Source organism: Eulemur rufifrons, chromosome 16 (assembly GCF_041146395.1).
Source record: "Eulemur rufifrons isolate Redbay chromosome 16, OSU_ERuf_1, whole genome shotgun sequence".
Lineage (NCBI taxonomy): Eukaryota > Metazoa > Chordata > Mammalia > Primates > Lemuridae > Eulemur > Eulemur rufifrons.
The window spans coordinates 87264307-87279292 of record NC_090998.1 but is presented as its reverse complement, the minus strand read 5'-3'; positions in this window follow the sequence as shown (position 1 = coordinate 87279292).

The window sequence follows — 14986 nt, the reverse complement described above, 5'->3', positions numbered from 1 at the left end:
AGAAGGAGCTGTAAGAATACCCACTTCAGCTTTACCAGGGGTGCCAACTGCTTTCCAAAGTGCCCTGCTCCGGCTGCCACACGGACAACAGGCCAGGGAAGAGCAGAAGGCAAGTCCGGCAGAGGCCGCCCTGGTGGTCAAGGACAGAGCCAGAGTGGTGCCAGGTGGTACCGAAGAGGCCGACGGGAGAAACATGGAGGACAAGCCCGCAGGACGGGTTGGCTGCAGCGGGTGAGGGAGCAACCAGACGGACTCCTGGGTTTCTGGGGCAGAAGCCAAGATGGGTCACTCAGACATGGTGACGGCCACCCTGCTCTGACACCAGGACCCTTCCTTTGGCTCACCTCCTCCTTTCCTGCCCTAACCAGTGGCTCTCTGGGCCCTCTTCATCCTTTGCAGCTTCGGCCCGTGGGGGCTGACCTCTCACCCGCGTCTCCCAAGTTAGGAAAACAATCGCAATCCTGTGTGGGCTGAGAGTCAAATGAACAGAAAGGCAAACACTCGCTTCCAGACAAAGAAATGAAATGCGGCTGACAGTTAAACTTTAACTGACCTAACTGAACTGAATCCTAACTGATTTCCAAGTTTTAAGGCAACAGAAGACATCGCCAAGGCAAGGGCTGAGGGTTTTGACCCTACAGGGATAGTTTAATCTCCTGCATGGACACCATCCTTTGGAAGGCCGCTCGGCTCTCACACAGGAGAGGAGGCGGCGTGTGCACACACGGAAAATGTCTATGGTATATTAATTGAGAAAGGAAGTTAAGAAAGATGTGCCTGGGAGCCCAGTGTGGTGGCGTGTGTCTATAGTCCCAGCTACTTGGGAGGCTCAGGCGGGAGGACAGCTTGAGCCCAGGAGTTCGAGACCAGCCTGGGCAACATAGTGAGACACTATCTCTAAAAACTAAAATAAAGTAAAGTAAAAAGATAGTTCACATTTATTGAGCACTATGTGTTACTGTGTGTACTATGTGCCCAGCACTGTGCTAAGTCATCTATCAGTGGGTATTAATGCATTTAATTTTTTGTTATTACTATCACTTACTTTGACAGATGGGGAAGGAATTTACCTAAAGCAGTCTAACTCCGTGCTCTTAACCAACTCTCAAAACTGCCTCTCTCTTAACCTGGGGAGGAGGTGGGCAAATTTGTGGCCAGCCTGGGCAGCCCCAGGAGGAATGAGATTGGGCCCCAGTCCCTCCCTCGAGAGGCTCAGTGGGTGGGATTAGCTGCCCTCTGACCCATCAGGACAGTCCTGACCAAGGTCAGCTGGCAGACAGGACACCTGTGCCTCAAAGGAGATAACCCACAACATGGGAAGGGGATTGTGGACAGGTGACCCAAGCTCAGTGCCAGCGGCCAGGCACTGGTGAGGGACGCAGATGCCATGCGTGGTTTGGGCTGGGAGCCCTGCTGGACCCACCCAGTTTGGCACCATTCCCACTTCAGGGGCAAGAGCTGAGCTTGCGGAATGGACTGAGGTGGCTGGAACCTTGGGGCCCACGTGTCGCAGCACCAGGCCTTGGAAAGTAGCACTGGCTTCCTTTGGACCAAGTGAGCCCCTGGGATTCTTAGACTATTCTGGAAGAGACCTCAAGAGGGAGATGCTGGGCTTCTTACCAATAGATGCATGAGGGTGCAGGAGAGATTGGTTAAAAAACAACCAAATGACACTGTGACTGGGCTCATTCTCCAAGCTGGTCAAGTGGGCCATGAACGTGTGTGTGTGTGTGTGTGTGTGCACGCGTGTACATTCCACATTATTAGTGATGATTTTCTCTGAGAAGTGGAGCTGGATCATGGTGGGCTTTTACTTTGCATACTTATTTATTGTTTTAATTTAATAAACAATAAGCACATATTACTTTAGTCTTTTTTTTTTTTTTTGAGACAGAGTCTCACTCTGTTGCCCAGGCTAGAGTGAGTGCCGTGGCGTCAGCCTAGCTCACAGCAACCTCAAACTCCTGAGCTCAAGCGATCCTCCTGTCTCAGCCTCCCGAGTAGCTGGGACTACAGGCATGAGCCACCATGCCCGGCTAATTTTTTCTATATATATTTTTAGCTGTCCATATAATTTCTTTCTATTTTTAGTAGAGGTGGGGTCTCGCTCTTGCTCAGGCTGGTCTCGAACTCCTGAGCTCAAACGATCCGCCCACCTCGGCCTCCCAGAGTGCTAGGATTACAGGCGTGAGCCACCGCGCCCGGCCAATACTTTAGTCTTAATGAAAGAAATTTCATAATGTTGGAAACATACATATGATGAAAAGGCAAAATATAATTTGGAAACACCTTCAGAGTAAATATGATGAATGTAAAATATTCTTAGCATATAGAACGCTGTAACAAATCCTTAAAGGAAAAATGGTAATTCCCCAATAGGAGAAAGTTCCTAAAAAGATCATCTACAGATAACTAAATACCAATTGCGAGTTTGATCTCATTTCTAAGCAAAGGTGCGCAGCTTTAAAAAACAGCAATGTCATATTTTTCACCATTCATATTAACTAAGATTTTTTAGAAAGGATAATAGTGACAACGAGACAAGTACCCCCGCACCCTGCCCATGGGAGCCACCTCAGATCAACGTGCTCGGGTAACAGTTTGCCACTAGGAATCACGATGCTGAAATTCAAATCAGCCTGGATCTAACCATGAGAAAACAACTGGACAAACGCAAACATAGGGACAGTTTGCGAGATGATTGGCCTGGACCCTCCAAAACATGTGAAAGTCATGAAAAACTACAAAAGGCAGGGGATTGATTCCAGGTAAAAGGAGACAAAACAGACCTGCCAATCAAATGCAATATGTGATCTTTGATTGTATCTTTGATTTAAAAAAGAAAAAAGCTCTACAAGGACACTATTGAGCTGGGCGAGGTGGCTCACGCCTGTAATCCTAACACTCTGGGAGGCTGAGGTGGGTGGATCGCTCGAGGTCAGGAGTTCGAGACCAGCCTGAGCAAGAGCGAGACCCCGTTTCTACTAAAAAATAGAAAGAAATTACCTGGACAACTAAAAATATATAGAAAAAAAATTCGCCGGGCATGGTGGCACATGCCTGTAGTCCCATCTACTCGGGAGGCTGAGACAGGAGGATCGCTTGAGCCCAAGAGTTTGAGGTTGCTGTGAGCCAGGCTGACGCCACGGCACTCTAGCCCAGGCAAGAGAGTGAGACTCTGTCTAAAAAAAAAAATAAGGACACTGTCGGAACCACTGAGGAAATTTGAATATGGATTGTATAGCAGGTGACAGTGTGTCTAGGTACCATTTCCCGAGTGTGCTCACTGGATTATAGTCACGTAGGTGAATGTCCTTTTGCTTGAGAGACGTACACTAAAGCTGCAGTCCGCAGCCCCTGGGCCGAGGAGCGGTACCAGTCTGTGGCCTGTTAGGGATCGGGCTGCAGAGCTCTGCTGCACCCCTGGCCTGCCCCTTCCCTGTCTGTGGAAAAATTGTTCTCCACAAAACCAGTCCCTGGTGCCAAAGAGGCTGGGGACCACTGCTTTAGCCAGTCCCTTCCACTCAACCCCTCATCCCACGTCAGGCAGGATAAGGCCAAACCCAGACCCCCGCGCCAGGGCCTGGCACTCACACCCGGATTGTGACAGGAGACAGGGTCCCGGTCCCAGCTGGGCCTGTGATCTTGCCTGACTCCTTGCCCTGCTCTGGGCCTGTTCCCTCTCTGGGATGCCTGTCCACTCTCCCCAACATGCTCGGTTTGTGTCTTTTCCAGCCACGGGCAGGTGTGTGGATGGGCCACCACAGCCAGGGAGGTCACAGAAGCCCCAGGAGGTGAGGGTCTCCCAGGAGAGCTCCTGGAGTGCCCCACCCCAAACCCGAGGCCCCGCCCCTGTCCCTCAGGGGAGGCTCTCCTGTTGAGTGCCCAGGGAAGCCTGGGACACATGGTGGGGGGCTGTTTGTTTTTTGTTTTTTACAAAAACCAGTAACACCCAACGTCAGCACTAGCTGTTTTCCTGACTTTAGCACATGTGCTCTGCTATCCAAACAGTCATCTGAGCTTGACCTTGGGCCCCTAGTGTGAGCAAGAGCCGCCTGGAGGAGGAGATAAGGAGGGGTCCCTGGCGGGGGACTAAGGCACCTAGAATGACACGCAACACAGAGCAAAACCAGAGCTCCAGAGAAAGATGGTGAGGTACACAGGTCGTGGTCCTTTCCCTCTGAGCGACCTAAGCCAGCTGCCCCTGAGGCTCTGATCTCCTCCCGACAGCCCGAGTCCCAGCCCTGGGGGAGGAGCTATGGCTTTCCCGGGCCCCAGCTTTCGGGAAGGAAGGGCAATGACTGACAGAATCAAAGAATTCAGAATAACAGAATTACAGAATCTGAGAAATCTGTTGTCACTTATGTTACAATTCTAAAATATAAACTATTAGAGCCCACAGTCTCTCGTAGCTGGAAAGTGGCCAGGCAGATGGGCAAATACTGTACTGCACTCTCTCACTCACTGGTGCCCGGACTGGTACCGGGGCCACAGGGCCCTGGAGTGGAGGCTGGGTGCCCACGCACAGGCCTGACTGCTCTCTGGGAGGGCCAGGCCCGGCTGGAGCCCAAACACAGCTGGCATCGTTCCCTGCAGGTGTTCCAACGCGCTTTGGGGTTGGCTGGGTGGACAGCTGTGCGCAGCTGTCCTCCACGAGACCGGGAAGAGTGGGATTCTTTGGAAACGTTTAGGGCCCTTCCCCCATGGGCACTGAAGGTGTTAAACACACCTTAGGAGGCACCGTGGGGTGAAGGGGGAAGCACCCAACCTGCTGTGGGTGACCCGAGGGAGTTTGCTCCCACCCTCTGTGGGCCCATGTAGTCTCTCCTGTAAACTGAAGTCCCTTAGAAGTCCACAGAGTCTAGCACAGTGGTGACCCAAGGCCTAGAGGCCATCTGGGTTCAAATCCCAGATACCAGTCAGAGGTACGAGGCTCTCGGCAAGTTGGCCCTTCTGTGCCTCAGTTTCCTCCCCTGGGCAATACAGTGGTTGGGGATAATAATGGTGCTTGCCTGATGGAGTTTCAGGAGCACTGAATGCACGTGTATGTGCACAAATGTGTGTGTGATCTGTATGTAATAACCGACATGTGTCATCCAGCTGACACAGAGTAAGTGCAGGTTAAGTGTCGGTTGTTGTCATCGTTGGTATTTCAGACACCTGGACAGAAAGTGTGTTTATCCACAACGAGGCGGCAGAGGCCCATGACCATGTTAATGTCGTCACTGTTGCCTGAGATTTATGTGGATTTATTGATGATTCTTTTTTCTTTTAGCTCATCTGCTTTTCCTCGTTTTCAATGATGAGCACAGCTCTCACTTGTACGATAAATAGCAATCTTTTTACACTAAAAGTGGGCATAAGAGAGGTGACAAACCGGTTGGTTCCTGCTGTATTTGGAGAACCCAGGTCCCTTCATGGCTGAACCCGAGCCCGGCAGATTCCCTCGAGTGTGGCTGGACCGGGTGGCTGTGTCCCTCTCTTCCTAGCAGGGCAGTTTTCTGAAGTCTCCACCTGTGCCTAGCACTGTGCTAAGTGCCTGGAGTTCATGGCATTGTGGCACCTTCATGATCTTCCTCTAAGGCGGGGATTTCATAGACGAGGAAGCTGAGGCTTAGGGAAGTTAAGTGATGTGCCCGAGGTCACACCGGTGAAGGGTGTTGGAACCAGAATCCGAACGTGTTGGACGCTGAAGGGCACGTCCTTGACCATTAGGCAGTGCTGCCTCACTGCTCTGGGCTCCGGCTAGAAGCAGTTACTGCCAGCACCTCTCTGGACGGGCTGTACAGTGCGGGGTGTGGCTGGAGTCCTTCTTTCCTCAGTACAGCGTATGTGTCCTCAGCCCAACATAGAACCCCTGAGACGGGCTCTAAATCTTAGGCAGCTGAGTTCAGCAAATATTTATAATGATGGAGCCAATATCTGTGTACTCCTCAGAGCACAGTGATACGGCCTCTGGTGTTTGGCTTGGGCACACGACCACCCAAGTGGAGATTGCCTTTCCCAGCCTCTTTTGCAACTAGGAGTGGCCATGCGACCACGTTCTGGCCAAAACGATATAAATGGAAGCGTTGTACTATAGCTTCCTGGCATAGGCCCTTTGCCCCTTCTTTTTCATTCCATATCTCCTTCCTGGTGTCTGGGATGCAGACGTGATAACTGGAACTAGAACAGCCACTTTGGACCATGAGGTATATTTGTGAATGGAGGCTGTGCATGATGAAATTCAGGTCCTCGATCTAAAGCTATAAGGAGTCTGGATCCCAGACACTGGCTCAGCCTCGGCTCTTCCCCTTCACACCTTTCTGGGTAATATAAATAAACATCTTTCTTGTTTAAGCTACTGTTACTGTCACAGCCAAACAAATCCTAATTAATTCTCTCAGTGACGACTGAACCTGGGCCGGGTCCTGGAAAGACAAATCATTAGCCGGGCGTGGTGGCGCACACCTGTAGTCCCCGCTGCTCATGAGACTGGGGCGGAAGGATCGCTTGAGCCCAGGAGTTCGAGGCTGCAGTGCGTGCTATGATCGTGCCACCCCATTGCGTGCACCCCAGAGTGGGCAACAGAGTGATACCTGGCCTCTAAAAATTAAAACAAGAAAAGATAAGTCAGACATGAGCCCTGTCTTCATGAAACTCATAGCCCTGAGGGGAGACAAAGATGAAACGGATAATCTCAGAGTCAGTCTCTTTTTGACGTCATACAATAAGCATCCGTTTGTTCACAGTCAACTCTGTCTGGGAGCTGGGCCTCCTACTCAACACCAGCTGCTACACTGGGCAGGGACACTGATGTGGCTGGCCTTCGAGTCGCTCCCAGGCTGAGAACACACGCGCATGATCCCGAAGCCTTCTCCATCCAGAGCAGCCGGCCTCCGACCCAGAGGCCCCAGGATGCGGTGCCTGGTCCCCTACCAGTCTGGCTCTGCTCTGCGGACACTGTGGGGCACGGGGGCCTGGCCCAGCTCAGATTAGGGCACCATTTCAGGCCACCTCCTCACTGCCCTGTGTGGACATTCAGTTTGGGAGGAGAGTGCCGAGGTGGGTGGCCATGTAGATGGGGCGCATGTGTGTGTCGGTGCATACATGTGCCTGAGTACATACATGTATATATGTGGGTGTTGCAGTGAGTATGCGTGTGTATGCATGTTTTGTGCACACATAAATGTACACACATGCACCTAAATGTGCACAGATGTGTGAGTGGGTGCACATAGGCTTTGTGTATCTGTGTATATATGATACATAACATATGCACATTAAGCCTGCATTTATTAAAGCAGCATATACTATGAAATATGAACATAGTGTAATGACATTACTATGCATTAGCTATATTATTAATATACATATTAGAAATTAACAGTGAACATCTGGTGAGCATTGTTCGCAGTACCCTACAGGTGCTGTCTCATGTAATCCTTGCCACGTCCCCATGAATTTGGGACTGTTGTTATCCCCTTGTTAGAAGTGACGGAACTGAGGCCCAGAGAGGTTGAGTGGCTTGCCTGGAGTCACACAGGTGGCCAGCAGGCTGTCCACCTGCGTGCCCGTGGAGGCACATGCGGGCTTGCTCGTGGGCTCACTAGGTGAGCAGAGGGCGTGTACAGGACGGGGCAGGCGTGTGCACAGGTGTTCGTGACCAACAGTGTCTACACGTCTGTTTGTATGGTGTGGATTTGGGTGTGTCCAGGGTGGGTTTTTACACGAGTCTTGGCCAGCTCAGCTCCCCGGGCTGGAGCAGTCCTCTCCCTTTGGTCTCCTCGTCATGCCTGTTTATCTTTGGAGGCTCAGCGCAGGCGTCACCTCTGCCGTGCAGCCTTCCCTGGTTCCTCTGGCCGGGTCAGTCGCGTCATCAGCTCTCCCTGGTGGTGTTGCCTCTCCCCTTGCCCTTGGGTGAGGGCGGGGATGGGGCGTGTCCCTTCATGTCCCTGTCACCCGGGTGCCTGAAACAGGCCCGACCAGCACATTAGCAGGAACGGTAACAGCTGCTACTCAGGGGCCTGGCCACGCTCCTGCCCTCAGTCCCACGTGTTAATCTCAGCTCAGGTGAGGAAGTGAGTTCTCAGGGAGGGTAACTGGAGCGGGTACGTGGCAGAGCCCCGCCGTGACCCTGAGCTTGGCTCCGGCCCTGCCACTCCCACACCCTGCTCCATTCAGGGCTGTTTTATTATTTTTCAGAACTTTTATTTATTTTGGAATCGATATCACATGCACATGGGAAATGACTCAAAACGTATGAAAGCACCTAACATTGATGTCCCACCATGCCTGTCCCGTCTCCCGGCCCCCTCCCCGAGGAGGCAAGCGCTGTGCCGAGGGTCTGGCCTGTCCGGGGCCCCTTCACAACTGGGTCCCTCACTCCGGGTGTGCATGCACACGTGTGGGTGTGTGCACAGGCGTGTGCGTTTCTGTGTGCGAATCCTTCCAGAGAAGTTTTCGGCATGTATAAACACATGCGAGTCTGTACGTGAAGTATTTTCCTTCTTTTACACAAGTACGCTCACCCCCCACACCCGCACCCGGCTTTACTCGTTTATTCTCCAAGTGCATCTCGGACGCCCCTCTGCACCGGCACACGGACAGCGGCCTCGCTGCTTTCCTGACTGCCTGGCACACGTGGTGGCAAACTTTTCTAGCCAATCCCTTCTTCCAGTGCTGGAATGAATGTCTTGCATACAGACTTTTGGTGAACGAATGGACCAATGAGTGAATGAGTGAGGCGATGAGAGAATGCCTGAGTTTGGGGCCTGGCTGGGGGGTACCCTGGGTGCGGAGCCGGCAGCACCTATGAACCTGTCTTCCTACGGAGATGGTGAGAATCTGCTGCGTCCAGAGGGCCAGGGCCCGCCAGGCCCCGCATGAAGGTCTGCCAGCAGCACTCCCGTCCCCTCACTGATGGGGCCATGCCACACTGCTGGCGGGGCGAGTCCACCGTGAGTCACCTTTCAGACACACTTGGCCAGAGCAGCCAGCTGCCCCGTTCCTGAGGAAGGACACAGCCACGTGGGGGCAGCTGGGATGTGGCTCTGGAGATGCCTCAGTTGAGGTCACAGGGCCAGTGGTGGCCACGCCAGGACTCAGCCCAGGGGGCCAACTTCAAGACGCAGGCTCTTCCCCCTCCCCTGGTCCAGCCTTGAGGACCTGCAGGGGAGCTTACAGAGGGGCCGGACTGGGGCCAGAGTGGCCGGAGCAGGGCAGGGGCTGCCCTGGGAAGCCAGGGAGTGCGGCGGGGTTCCAGGCAGGGAGAACAGGTGTGAGAGCTCAGGCGCTCTGGGAAGAACGTGTGCTCGGCACCCCCCACGACACACATGGCGAGGCTGGAGACTTGGGACGGTGAAGGGACGAGGGCCGCCAACAACGCAGGCACCCCTGAAACCCCCTCCTGCTGTCTCCAGGGCCCTCCAGCCTTCCTGTGCCCTTTTGGAGGAAGCTCTTGCCCTGCTTCACTAGGGAAACCGAGGCAGGAGTGTGCAGGTGACTCACCCAAGTCAGCCCCACAAAGGTGCACGCAGACCTCCCCCGACTCAGGGGGACCCGCGGTGCCTGGTCTCGGCGCAGTCTCCAGTGAGAAGACCTTGGTCAGCTCAGGAGGCCACCTGGGCTTTGAGCCCGACAGGCCTGGACCCAGCCCTGTGACAGGCGACTCACTGTGCTGCTCTGAGTCCTGGCCCCTCACCTGTAAACCAGGGCTAATCATGTGTCTCCCTCACTGGCTGTTTGGGGACCAGAGGAGATAATGAGGTCAAATGTGTGCTCCGGGTCTGGCCCACGGCAGGCACCCGGCAAAGGCAGACATTATTGCTGTCGGGGGCAGCCTGAGTAAGAGGAGACTTGGGCTCTGGAGCCAGAGCTGCTAAGACGGGAGTCACTAAATTTTTGACCTTGGGTGAGTCATGTGCCCTCTCTGAGCCTCAGTTTCCTCCTCTGTAAAATGGGGAGAGCAATAGGTACTTCAAAGGGTCGCTGTGAGCATCAGAAGGGATGCCGTCTACAAAGTTCGCGCTCACAGAAGCTCCATCAAAGTCAGCTCCTCCCTCCCGGGGCCTCAGCGCCTGCAGGGCCCTCATAAAGTGCAGACGGGACGCTGGGGTGACAGGGGTGACTCAGAGTTACAATCTGGCCCTTTCATGTACCGGAAACTGCCATTAGCCTCCAGCCCTTCAGTGGGTTTATGGGGAGACCCAGCCCCTTGCCATTTGGTGTGGGGCTGACGCTGTGGCTGTGCCCTGCCTCTAGGGTGCCTGGCTCAGTGGTCATTCACTTCCAGTTAGTCAATCAACAAACACTCATCTAGCTGAGGCTGTGTGTGCTCTGTGCTGGGTACTGGGAACAAAGAAGTGAATCAGAGGTGGTCCCTGGTCTCAGGGGGCTCATAGTCTTAAGGAGCCGAATGGAAAGAACATGTCAGGTTCCAAGTGTTTTGGGAGCCAGAGTAGGCATGTAGCCTCATCTGGGGGATCTTGGAGGGCTTCCTGGAGGTGGCAGATGATGACTTGTCTGAGTCCTGAGTCTTAGGGGGTCTACTGGGGGAGGGAGTGGGGAGCGGGAAGTACACATGGGAGGAGAGCCTCGAGGACAGATGCGGCTGGGACCCTTTGGACCTGCAGGGAGCTTCACGCAGTGGAAGCCTGGAGCCCAGGGCCCCGAAAGGACAGGGATAGGAGGCTGGGGCAGGCGGAGGGGCTCCTGTGCCAGGCCTTGGTCCTAAGGGCAACACAGGGTCAGGGTAGCTCCCTATTTTAAAGAGCCCCTGCTGGGGGTGTATGGATGGGACAAGAGGGAAAACCAGAGTCTGGAAACCAGGGAAGGGGCTGAAGCAGGTCGCAGCCACGGGCACCAGGATAAGCGGCTGCATCTAAGAGACAGAAGGGGTCAGTGGCCAGGGCTGGGGGCGGTGGGAGGAGCCAGGCAGCACCAGTGGCCAGGTGCCCCCACCTGCCAGGGGTCAAGATGGTGCAGTGGCAAGGTGGTGGGAGCCCTGACAAGGACATTCTGCAAGGGGATTTATTGTGGAACTGCCGAAGGGCCTGGTTTTGTGCCTGGAAGCATGTCCTACCCCAGGAGAAAGGAAGTCCCAGGAGGCCCTGAAAAGTGACATGTGGGAAAGTGCCAGAAGGGAAGGAAGGGGTCTGGGTTCTCATAGGCCATGGGATCGGGACCAGGTTGAACCAGATCTCCTAGGGATGGCAGGGGGCAGGGGCATCAGCTGACTTCTGACTAATAACAAAATAATAGCTCCTGTTTGTTGAAATACTTACTGTATTCCAGGCCCTGTGCCATGAATTTTACACACACCACTTCATTTAATCCTCACAACACCCCGTAACAACGGCAACATCACAACAATAACGATAGCTAACATTTGCATTGCACTTAGCTAGGTCCCAGCACTCTTCTCCGCACTTAACATGCACTAGCTCAGTTTTTCTTTTTCTTTTTTTTAGCGATGAGGTCTATGTTGCCCAGGCTGCCCTTGAACTCCTGGCCCTAACGATCCTCCTGCCTCGGACTCCCAGAGTGCAGCTGTGATCACTGTCTGGCCCATTCGCTCATGTTTAATCTTCACAACACTTCTGTGAGGTAGGTGCTACTACCCTCCCTTTACAGATGAGGAAACTGGGGCACAGAGAGGTTATGCAATCTGCCCAAGGTTGCAGAGCTAGGCGCAGGGTACACATAGATGTAGGGCTGCCTGGCGCTCGCCTGGGTTCTTCCCTGTCATCGTGAGGAGGCATCTCCTCCGCTGGCTGCTGCGGACCTGCCTGGCCCAGCTTTCCCCATTCCCTCAGGTGCTCTATGGGCTGCTGTTCCTCCTTGGGGTTCTGTCCCTGCCCTCCTCCCTCTGCTCTGCATCCCCTCCCCGTATGCTGATGATGCCCAGGCCCCGTCTCCACCCAGGGAGCCAGGGCGCTGCCCACCTAAAACGCCACAGTGGCTCCCCACTGGATTAAGCAGGAAGCTAGAGCCTGGACACGTGGCCCCCACTGTCCTTGCAAAATCAGATTCCAGTTACAGCCTGCCAACCCCTCTGTGCACTCCAAGCTCCTGCCCTATCAGAGACTTTGGGCTCTGCTGAGCCTTTTTTTTTTTTTTTTCTTTTCTTTTTGAGACAGTCTGACTCTGTTGCCCTGGGTAGAGTGTGATGGTGTCATCATAGCTCACAGCAACCTCAAACTCTCCTGGGCTCAAGCGATCCTCTTTCCTCAGCCTCCCAAGCAGCTGTGACTACAGGCGCATGCCATGATGCCTGGCTAATTTTTCCATTTTTTGTAGAGGCAGGGTCTCGCTCTTACTCAAGCTGATCTCCAACTCCTGAGCTCAAGCGATCCTGCCGCCTCAGCCGCCCAGAGTGCTAGGATTACAGGTGTGAGCCACCACGCCCAGCCGCTGCTGAGCCTTTGATGCTCATTCGACTGATACTCTCTCCACCCTCCCAGCCTGGCTAATGCCTGCTTAATTCCAGCCTGCTCTTCCAAGAAGCCTTCCCTGATCTCCCAGGTTGGGTTGGCTACATTCTCTGTGTCGATTGTGGCTTCTTATAATTAACTGCCCGATTCCAATTTCACCTTCCTCCCAGACTGAGACATCCTGAAGCCAGGATGCTTGGCACCATGTTGTGTCCCCAGGGCCTACTCCAGAGGCTGACTCACGGGGCAAGCACACACTGAAGAGGAACAGGTGGGAGGGAAGACAAGACCTTGATGGTGGCCTTGAGACTGAGGCTGTCCGGGTCTGGAGTTCCTGAGTAAAGTCTGGGCTAGAGACAGATGTGAGTGGTTAGCACAGATCATAACAAAAGGCAAAGTCGAGAGATCAAGGTCATCGCAAGAGAGCACACAGAAGACAGGAGGGCTGAGGACAGATCCTGGGGAAGCACAACATTAGAGAAATAGAAAGAAAGAGAATTCCACAAAGGAGACACAGGAGGATCCGGAGAGCGGGTGGAGAAGAAAGGAACAGAGAAGAAAGATGGCTCCCAATGAGCCACATCTCTGACACTCACGCCCTGCTGCTGTCCCCTCCCACTGAATCCGGGCTGGCTCCGTGACTTGTTATTGACTAACGTGATGGAAGTGATGCTCAGCATTTCCAGGCCTAACTCATAAGAAGTTTGTAGATTCCACCTGGGTCTCTTGAGCTCCCTTTCTAAGGGAAGTCAACCACATGGAGGAAGTCAGACTACAGACTATCCTGAGTCTGCCATGCTGGGAGGAAGCCCAAGCTAGCCACATACAGTGGCCACATGGAGAGAGCGGCATCAAACTGGCCCCTGGTTTTGCAAGCATCCCATTCCATCCCATCTGAAGCACCAGACATGAGTGAAAAGCCATGTTGGACGTCCTGCCCAGTGGAGCCTTAGATAACCCCAGCCCCGACTGCCATCTGACAGCAACCGCAAACAAGACACCAAGAGAACTGCCCAGTTGAGCCAGGTCAACCCACAATACTGTGACTGATTATAAAATACCGACATCCTAGGCCATTATATTTGTGGTACGTAGTTGGTTACACAGCAATCGACAACTGAAACAGTTGGTAATTTAACTACACAGCTATCTGGGGTTGACATGACATTATCATTCCCATTTAACAGATGGGAGATAAAGCCCAGAGAGAGGAGACTCAGCAAGGTTCACATGGCCAGCTGGAGGCAGCAGTGGGGGTCTGAACGCGGCAGGTTTGCCTGATACTCAGTGTGCCCAAGGGGGTTGACCAGACTTTGCAGCCAAATCGTGTGGTTTTGGCCAAATTCCCTGCATGACTTAAGTAACTGGGGTGTTCCCCAGGTGGCGCTCGCCTGGGCACCTGCTGGAACCCTTATTCTTTTGTAAAGCAGGTTTTTTTCTTTTTTCTTTTTGAGACAGAGTCTCACTTTGTTGCCCAGGCTAGAGTGAGTGCCGTGGCGTCAGCCTAGCTCACAGCAACCTCAAACTCCTGAGCTCAAGGGATCCTCCTGCCTCAGCCTCCCGAGTAGTTGGGACTACAGGCATGCACCACCATGCCCGGCTAATTTTTTCTATATATATTTTTAGCTGTCCATATAATTTCTTTCTATTATTAGTAGAGATGGGGTCTCACTCTTGCTCAGGCTGGTCTCGAACTCCTGAGCTCAAACAATCTGCCCACCTCGGCCTCCCAGAGTGCTAGGATTACAGGCGTGAGCCACCACACCCGGCCCAGGTTTTTTTTTTTTTTTTTCCCTATTGAGACATGATTCGCACACAGTAAAATGCACAAATCCTAAGTGTCTAGCCAGCATGGTCAATTTTTACATGTGTACATACCCATGTGACCACCCAGATCAAGATATAGAACATTTTCACACCAGAAAGTTCCTTTTTGCCCCCTGCCGGTCAATGCCCCCACCAGCCCAGAGGTACCCACAACTATCACCATAGTGAGTTTTGAATTCACGTAAGTGGCATCATACAGCATGTGTTCCTCTGTGGCTGACGTCTTTTGCTCAATGTTATGTCTGGAAGATTCATCTGTATTTTCATGTGTAGCAATAACTTTTTTAATTGCTGTATAGTAATGTACGAATATACCACAATTTATTCATTCTACTGTTGATGGACAATTGTACTGTTTCCAGATCGGGGCTACTGTGCACAAGGTTGATATGAGTATTATTGCACTAGTCATTGTGGACTTAAGCATTCATTTCTCTTGGGTGCATTGGCAGGAGTGGAAATGCTAGGCCATGGTGTAGATGGATGTTTAACGTTTTAAGAATCTGCCAAACAGTTTCCCACGTGGCTGTGCAAAGTACACTCCCACCAGTGCGTGAGAATTCCAGTTCTCGGTACCCTCGCCAACACTCGGTACTGTCAGTCCTTTTAATTCGAGCTATTGTAATAGTGGGGATGAGATCTCATCATGGGAGCCCCTTTCCATAGCTGGCCTGGTGTTTATGTCAGCTCCCCCAGGCGGCCCTAAGTAGGGCATGGGGTGCGAGGGAGGCCTGTGGGGAGGACAT